This window comes from Triticum aestivum, chromosome 3B (assembly GCF_018294505.1).
Source record: "Triticum aestivum cultivar Chinese Spring chromosome 3B, IWGSC CS RefSeq v2.1, whole genome shotgun sequence".
Taxonomy (NCBI): domain Eukaryota; kingdom Viridiplantae; phylum Streptophyta; class Magnoliopsida; order Poales; family Poaceae; genus Triticum; species Triticum aestivum.
Genome location: NC_057801.1, coordinates 144516943 through 144526568, shown reverse-complemented (window position 1 = coordinate 144526568; position 9626 = coordinate 144516943).

Sequence of the window (9626 nt, the reverse complement as noted above, 5' to 3'; positions counted from 1 at the left end):
AAGCAGGTTCAGGCTACTGCCTCCGTCCATAAGGACTCTTGTGAGGTGAAATCTGTCTATGTTGGGTCTAGAACCAATGCGGCTGAGCCGCCATGACGGATGCTAGTAGGGTGATCCCTACGATCAAATGTGATCGGACAAGCTGACCATGGATTGAATTTGGGGACGACTGACTCCATCGCATATACGTCCTGTAGTGCTCACTTTCGTTCCCGCTTGGGGATGTGGGTGGCGTAGATCATGTTGACCGTTTTCACCTGGGGAGGAAATTTCTTCTGTCCCCCCATGTTCGGATGCCGGGGCTCATCGTCATCGTTGCTGTGCAGCCCCTTGTCCTTGTTTTCGGTGTTTATTTTGCCAGCCTGTTTAAATACCCAGCAGTCTCTATTGGTGTGGTTGGCTGGCTTGACTGGGGTGCCATGAATTTGGCACGAGCATTCCTGTATGCGGTCTAGACTGGACGGTCCCTGATTGTTTCTCTTGAATGGCTTCTTCCGCTGACCGGATTTGGGTCCGCTGAATCCAGCATTGACCGCCGTATCCTCGGTGTTGTCGCCGTTGTTCTGTCGCTTGTGTCTGTTGTGCCATGGCTTGCCATTATTGTCCCGGACATCTGAAATTCCAGAATGTGGCGTAGTGCTACTGCGAGCCAACCAGCTGTCCTCGCCCGTGCAAAAGCGTGTCATTAGTGTCGTAAGAGATGCCATGGACTTGGGCTTCTCCTGGCCGAGGTGTCTGGCGAGCCACTCGTCTCGAATATTATGCTTGAAAGCCGACAGGGCTTCGGCGTCCGGACAGTCGACTATTTGGTTCTTTTTAGTTAAGAACCGAGTCCAGAATTTCCTGGCTGATTCTCCGGGCTGTTGAGTAATGCGGCTCAAGTCATCGGCATCCGGAGGTCGCACATATATGCCCTGGAAGTTTTCAAGAAATGCGTTTTCCAGATTTTCCCAACTGCCAATGGAATTTGCGGGCAGGCTGTTTAGCCAGTGCCGGGCAGGTCCTTTGAGCTTAAGGGGCAGATACTTGATGGCATGTAGATCATCTCTGCGGGCCATGTGAATGTGGAGAAGGAAATCCTCGATCCATACCGCGGGGTCTGTGGTGCCATCGTATGATTCGATGTTTATAGGTTTAAACCCTTCTGGGAATTCATGATCCATCACTTCATCGATGAAGCAGAGGGGATGTGCGGTGCCTCTATGTCGGGCTATGTCACGGCGCAGTCCGGCTGCGTCTGACTGGTTGTATTCGGCCCAGCCGGATTTGCTGTTAGTGTATCCGGTATGACGGTCATCGTCATGTGCCTCGGCGGGCCCCCGTGATCCGTAGATCGATCTTGGTTGTCCTGCGGCGTTATCCAGTTTATCGCACATGTCCTGAGTATTGCCCCGGGCCGTAGTAAACCGATGCGGGGTACAGGCTGGTATTTTGGCTGATATGCCATTTTGTCCCGGCCTCAAGGCGGTCGGTCAGCCGTGGGGCGCTCGAGTCCATATTCCTCGGATGCTAGGACTTCTGTCCATCTGTCTGTGAGCAGATCTTGATCAGCTTGGAGCTGCTGCTGCTGCTTCTTCTTCAGGCTTCTCGCAGTGGCAATAAGCCGGCGCTTGAAGCGCTCCTGCTCTGCGGGGTCTTCGGGTACGCCAAACTTGTCGTCGTCGAGGCTAATCTCGTCTTCGGAGAGGGGCATGTAGTTGTCCTCCTCCGGATACCCGTCCGTCGCCTGTTCATCTGGGATGTCATGCCCGTCTTCCTGTTTGGCCTGCTCGAAGGCGGGCTGTTCGGGGTTGTGTTCATTGTCGGCGTCGTCCGGATTATTATCGTATCCGGTGCTGGTATTGCCTTGGTGGGGCTTGGAGCGGCGCTGGCGACGCCCATGCTTTGCTTTCTTCTTGGAGGGGTTATCCTCCGTTGCCTCATCGCCATTGGTTTCTTTCAGAGTGTCCACCATATATATATATCATATGAAGAGGTGGTTGTCCACCGCCCTGTGAGCGGTGGCTCCTGTATGTCTCCTTGCATCGTCGTCCATACCGTTGATGTCTTCGAAGTCAAAGTCAAGTACGTCGTTTAAATCATCGATCGTGGCGACAAAGTGGGTGGTGGGTGGACAGCGAATTCCTTCGTCGCCTTCTTCCCACTCAAGCCGGACATAGTTCGGCCCAGAGCCTCCTAACAAAGAGAGAGACTTCAATGAGTTTAGCATGTCGCCAAAGGGCGAGTGCTGAAAGATGTCCGCAGCGGTAAACTCCATTACTGGAGCCCAGCCTAGCTCGGCTGGCTCGAGAGTAAGCGGACTAGGACCAACAACCGGATATGAGTTCGGGGGCCCAGGGTTACATGCCTCCACTGAGGTAAGACCCGTGTTCGGCTCCACCACCGATAAGTGTGCGGCCTGCAGGGCGGGGTCCAGCCCTCCGTCCGTAGGCAACGCAACCTGCCCTGGATTTAGATCCGGGGCTGCCTCGGGGATGATGTCCCGGGCACTATCCGACAGCAGGTCTAGGCCGTGCTCGTCGTGGCTGTCCGGCGCTCCTGGCGCAGGCTCAAATCCGTCGAAGATCAAGTGTCCGCGGACATCTGCCGTGTAGTTCAAGTTTCTGAACCTGATCTGGTGGCCAGGGGCGAAGCTGTCAATCTGCTCCAACTTGCCAAGCGAATTGGCCCACAGTGCGAAGCCGCCGAACACAATGATCTGTCCGGGGAGAAAAGTCTCACCCTGGACCGTATCGTTGATGATTGAAGACGCCATCAAGCCTCGAAGCGACGACACAGAGGAACTCTCAATGAAAGCACCAATGTCGGTGTCAAAACCGGCGGATCTCGGGTAGGGGGTCCCGATCTGTGCGTCTTAGGCTGATGGTAACAGGAAGCAAGGGACACAATGTTTACCCAGGTTCGGGCCCTCTCGATGGAGGTAAAACTCTACTTCCTGCTTGATTAATATTGAAGATATGTGGAATACAAGAGTAGATCTACCACGAGATCGTAGAGGCTAAACCCTAAGAGCTAGCCTATGATGGTATGATTGTAATTGTGATCGGCCTTCTAAGGACCATGCTCTCCGGTTTATATAGACACTGGAGAGTTAGGGTTTACATGGAGTCGGTTACAAGGAAGAAAACATAATATCCGGATCGCCAAGCTTGTCTTCCACGCAAAGGAGAGTCCCATCCGGACACGAGCCGAAGTCTTGAGTCTTGTATCTTGACGCTTCTACAGTCCGGACGATGAATATAGTCCGGCTGTCCGGATACCCCCTTATCCAGGACTCCCTCAGTTGCATATGAGTGTTTTCATGCAATTAAAAATAAAACTCATGGATCTCAAGGCTTCTGTACAGTGAAGTTGGATATGAACAAAGCATATGACCGAGTTGAGTGGGGTTTTCTGAAAGAGGTAATGATAAAGATGGGCTTTGATGTGCAATGGGTCGACATGATAATGGAGTGTGTGTCTTCAGTTAGTTACAGAGTGGGATTTAATGACACTGGGACTGAGGAATTTATTCCGACCAGAGGACTGAGACAGGGAGACCCTTTACCCCCATACATGTTTTTACTATGCTTTGAGGGTCTTTCTAGTTTGTTGGCTCACCAGGAGGAAGTGGGTGGATTGGAAGGCATTCGGGTGAGCAGGAACGCACCATCTATTTCTCACATGTTATTTGCAGATGACTCGCTAATATTGATGAGAGCCAATACACAAAATGCTACCACCCTTAAAAAGGTGTTGGATTTATATTGCGGCAGCTCAGGTCAGTTGGTTAGTACTACGAAGTCAAGTGTATTTTTTAGCCCCAATACAAATATTGTGGTAAGAGAGGATGTATGTAGAGAGCTCAACATTGTTACCGAGGCCCTATCTGACACATATTTGGGGCTGTCAACAATGGTTGGTGTGGACAAAAGTAATTTCTTTCAACACCTTGTTGATAGAGTCTGTCAGAGACTGAAGGGATGGAAGGAAAAAATCCTATCAATGCAAGGTAAAGAAATATTGGTAAAATCAGTGGCTCAGGCAATTCCTTCTTGTGCAATGTCAGTTTTTAAGCTCCTTATAAAAATTTGTAAAGCTATCACTGATGAGATCTCATGGTTTTGGTGGGGAGATAATGAAGAGAAGAAGAAGATGCATTGGCATGCATGGTGGAAGATGTGCATTCCGAAGAACAAAGGGGGACTTGGATTTAGGGACTTACATAGTTTCAACCTTGCTATGTTAGCAAAGTAGTGTTGGCGCCTTATTCAGAACCCAGATTCTTTGTGTGCACGTGTATTGAGTTCGAAATATTATCCGGATGGGAATATTCTAAAGTCTGGGCCAAAGAAAGGTTCTTCATTCACTTGGCAAAGCATTATGGCAGGAATACAAACTTTGAAACTTGGATGCATTTGGCGTGTGGGCACAGGTGAAAAGAATTGATATTTGGCAGGATCCTTGGATCCCCGCTAGCGTGACACGTAAAGTGATTACCCCTTGCGGGGCTGTCATGTTGAGCAAGGTCGAGGACCTTATTGATCCACACACGGGCCAATGGGATTGAATTCTAATCAGGGATAACTTTTCACCAGTGGACGTTCAACGGATATTGCAAATACCCTTACATGTACAAGGTATGGATGATTTCGTGGCATGGAACTATACAAGGTCGGGGACTTTTCAGTCAAGTCGACTTACCATAGGGAATTTGAGCATCAATTTGGAGGCAGATTAATACGACCATATGGCCAAGGTAATGCCCAGATCAACCCCATATGGAAGACTGACTGGAATTTATGCAGGGAAGATCAAGCACTTCGACTGGAAGGTTCTACGCGGATCCCTCCCCTGCTATGGAATTTTAGCTGGGCGCCATGTTCTCTGTATGACACAGTGCCCATTATGTCGGGTGGGACATGAAGACATCCAGCACTGTCTTTTCACCTGTCGCAGAGCAAGAGATGTCTCGAGAGCTTTGGGACTGAATGAAATAGTGTGTCATGCAGTTGCTCAAGATAGATCAGGATCGGTAACGATGGAGGTGTTAGCCAAGACAGAGAGGGGCTCGAAGGAGATACCGAATCCTGAATTGCTAATGGTGACGGCCTGGTATATATGGTGGCAGAGGTGAGAGTTTGTCAAAGGAGAAACCACTCAAACGCTAGAACGAACAGCGATTTCTATTCGTGTGCTTGCCACCAGTTAGTTCAGAGCCTATAGTCCAAAGCATAAAGATGGAACGGGTGATTTTATGTGAAAGAAACCCAGTAGGGGGACAGTTAAGATAAATGTGGACGCATCTTTTTCGCTGGAGAATGGGGATGGAGCTACAGGAGCTATAGCTCCAGATGATCGTGGAAACTTTATTGGCGCCGCAACCTGGTTGCTCCCAGACGTGACGTCTGTGGACTCCGCAGAAATTTATGCCATTAGAAACGGGATGTACCTGGCAGGACAGATTGGATGTAGTAGTGTGCAAGTGGAATCAGATTGCAGCCTCGCCGTGGACGCGATCAACCGACGTGACTGTTATCAGGGAAGTGATGTTGCGCTACTTGCAGAATGCAAAGATTTATCAAGGGAATTTGCAAATGTGGTCTTCACGCACTGTTTCCGCGAAGCAAATGCCACGACAGATGAACTAGCTAGATATAGCTATAGTACAAGATTGTCTAGTTTTTGGGAGGAGTCTATCCCTGATTTTATTTCTCACCTGCATGTAAATGATTTATCTATTGTCTGAGAAATAAAGTTGTTTTGCTGTAAAAAAAAACATGGTTACATGGATCCCGTCGTGGCTTAGACCTATTCCGCCTCCGGCCGGCAAGCCCCTCCCCCACCTGCACCGCCAGCAGCCACCGCGCGCGCTCAGTGTGCTGCAGCTGCCGTCGCCGGGGGCTGCACCATGAACCACCACCTCGACGTCGGCGCTGGTCTCCACTCGAAGGAAATAGAGATGTCTCCTATGTTACCCATAAGAGCATCTCCAACAGCCATGCTATATAAGCGCGCCACCGCAAATTTATGGTTTTTAATGCGCGCACAATCGCTAACCGAGTTCTAGCGAAGGCGCAATAACCGCGCGCGCGGCATAAAGAGTTCAGCGTGTGGTACGAATCGTCATCGTGCGCAGTTTATTTGTTGCGCCCGCTACCGCGTGCCGCACACTCGAGCGCCCGCTCGCGACTTCCACCTACCCCGACCCAAGCGATGGCGCCGCCGCCCGCACCACCCTGGCGATCATTCCAAGCTTTCCCAGCCTATCCCCGCGCCGCTGCCGCTTCCTCCTTCTCCCTTCGAGCGCCGTCGCCCCTTGCGCGCGTCATTCCTCCGATGAATAGCACCCGACCGCCCACTGCCGTTCGGCGCCCACAAGGTGTTCGACAAAACGTTGCAAGGTATGTATTGCTTCAACTTCACATTTTTTTACATGAATTTGATGCATGTTGTTTGTAGTTTTTATAGCCTAGTTTAAATTGAACATTGTAGACGAGTTCGTCATATGATTCTTCCAAAGAAGAATTTGATATTTGATATTGAAGAGGAGGAGGATCTTGCAATGATCCTAGCTATGCACATCAATAAAAAACCGAAGCACGGTGGTTCGGTTATGGGTCGGCAGAAAATTTGCAGGGATAGGATCGATGCCCACAACAGATTGATCAGGCACTATTTTGCGGATAATCCCGTGTACTCCGAGTCGTACTTCCGGCGCCGGTTTAGAATGAGCACCGAGTTGTACAGACGCATTGCAGAGAAACTAGCGAGCCATGACCGGTTTTTTCAGCAAAGGAGGAATGCCGCCGGAGAGCTCGGGCATAGCACCTTTCAGAAGGTGATAACAGCTTTGCGTATGTTGGCATACGGTATTCCCGCTGATCTAGTTGATGACCACTTGGCCATGGGTGAGAGTCAAGCCATCATGTGTGTCAAGCGCTTCGCCGTCGGAATTGTGCAAGTGTTTGGCCAGGAGTATTTGAGATCTCCCAATGCTGAAGACGCCGCAAGGCTATTGGAGATGAACAAAGCTCGTGGCTTCCCAGGTATTCTTGGCTTAATAGATTGCATGCATTGGAGTTGGAAGAATTGTCCTAAGGCATGGCATGGGCAATTCCACTGCCAAAAAAAGGGTTCCACTATAATCCTTGAAGCGGTGGCTGATCAAGAGACTTGGATTTGGCATGCTTTTCTCGGAATGCCCGGATCTTTGAATGACATCAATGTTGTTAATCGGTCACCACTGATGAATAAGATTGCAAATGGTGAACTGCCACCGGTGCAGTTTGTAGCAAATGGCCATAGATACAACTATGGCTACTATCTTGATGGCATCTACCCAAAGTGTCAGACATTTGTGAAGCCGTTGAAAAAACCGGAAGGTAAGAAAAATCTTGATTTCCACAATGCTCAGGCGGCGGCTAGAAAAGATGTGGAGAGAGCTTTTGGGATTTTGCAAGCCCAATTTGCTATTGTGAGAGGACCGGCTAGATTTTAGGATCAAAAGATGCTTTGGTACATCATGCAAGCTTTGTGTGATCATGCATAACATGATCATCGAGAATGAGCGTGGCCAAGATTTAGACTACTCTCAGTATGAACTCTTGAGACATCCCGTGCGAGTGCAGCGGACGGCTGCCAGGGTGGCCCGTTTTGTTGCCTCCTATCATGCCATTCGACGTGCCGAAACGCATGATGATCTTCAGAAGGATCTCATTGAGGAGTGGTACACATGAAATGGGCGACAAATAGCATTATGATTTGTGCGATTGATGTTGTATTGTTGAACTATTTGGTCTATTGCAAGATAAACTATCTGTTTGAGTTGTAATAATGAAATTGAACTATTTATTGTTGATTTATTTTATTTGTGTTTGATCTTCTTGGTTGTGTTTGGATGCATATGTTGTTTATGCGAGAGCGCGCGCTGTCCAGGTTTGCAGCGCCTGTTGGAGCGGCTCACGCGCATTAAATTTTACAGCGGCAGCTGGAGCAAGCGCACCGCGCCGCGTAAAAACAGGCAGTCCGCGCGCTGCAAAAGGCTTTTTAGCGCGCCGCGTGTGGCGCGGCTGTTGGAGCTCTAACAAAGCTTTGCTACACTTATGTAAGTTATCTATGAGAAGTTACGTCGGAGTACTGGATGACATGGTCTTAAATATTTATTTATTTTGGGGGGAGGGGGGGCATGGTCTTAATTGATTGTATTTGTAACTGGAGACAAAAAATTATGGCTAATCAAATACGTATGACTCAATATCCTGATATATGAGCATACTCTATTTTAACATAGTGGCTCACCATGTTACCATTTATTTATTTTTCTCACCCTAGCCAATGATGGTCATGATATCCATATGATCACAATGCATTCGACGCGGTAAATTCTAAGTCTATGAGTTTGCCCGTGCATGCACACTTGTCATTATGTTGAGCAGGGGAACGTTTAAAACTTTAAAAACAAATCTCATTGACCACGAACTACTCCCATATAAACACTTTCGAAAAACTAATCAAATCCTAGACATAAAATACTCTTGAATTAGTGAACAGTTTTTTGAATCGACAAACTTTTTTTTGAAATTTTTAGTTTTCTCAAAAAAATCATGAAAATTAGTTTTGTTTACAAAAAAATTAAATGTATGAACCGGTTTTGAATTCATTAACATTTTTTGACTCAACAAACATTTTCTGAATCAACAATCTTTTTAAAAAAATTGGGAAACAATTTTTAAAAAACAATTTATTTATTTATTTTTATGAAGATTTTCTAAAATGTCATGGATATTGTTTTTTCAGATTCCCGAATATGTTTTGAATACATGATCATTTTTTCAAAATCATGAACATGATTTTATTTCCCGACCAATTTTTCCAAATTGTGATTCTTTATAATTTTGCGAACAGTTTCGTAAAACCACCAACATTTTTGGAATCTGCAAAAATTTAATGATTTTCTAAACCTTTTGAATTCACATATATTTTATGATTTCTCAAACATCTTTTTAAAAACTCGCAACTTTTTAGAATATTTAAATCCCCCGAATTAATTTAAAGAAGAAAGAAAACAGAATGAGAAAAGGAAAGGACAAAAAAGTAAAAATGAAAAAAACAGGTGAGTAAAGCCCTGCACATGTGCCCGCCCATGAACGCATACATGAGTATAAAGTTAAAACTTGCGGATGCTGGGGATCGAACCGTGGTCTCATCGATAGGTGACCAATAGGTCAACCACTCTGCTGCTAGACGTTTAGTGATTTCTTCTCGTCGCGCCCCTATAAGGCAACCAAAAAGGCGGCGATTTTTGTCCAAACAATTGAACTGTTTTTCACTTACGGGTGGCATTGGTGGGTATTTTTTTACCAACTTAAAGGGTAATTTTAATGACGGACGACCAGAAGCAATAGTCGCTATATATACTAGCAAAAGAGCCCGTGCGTTGCAACGAGAGAGAAAACATAACATACACTCTTAACTCAACAACCATCACTCAAGACCACAATAGGTCCATCTCCTTTATTTTTGCGAGGCATCATATTTGTGTTGCCGCTTATCCTCCTTCTCACCCTCGCCGGCGATGGCCTCGGTGTTCACACAAAACAACAAAAAATATGTGTTGAATATGGTTAATCCTAAGGCGTCTCTCT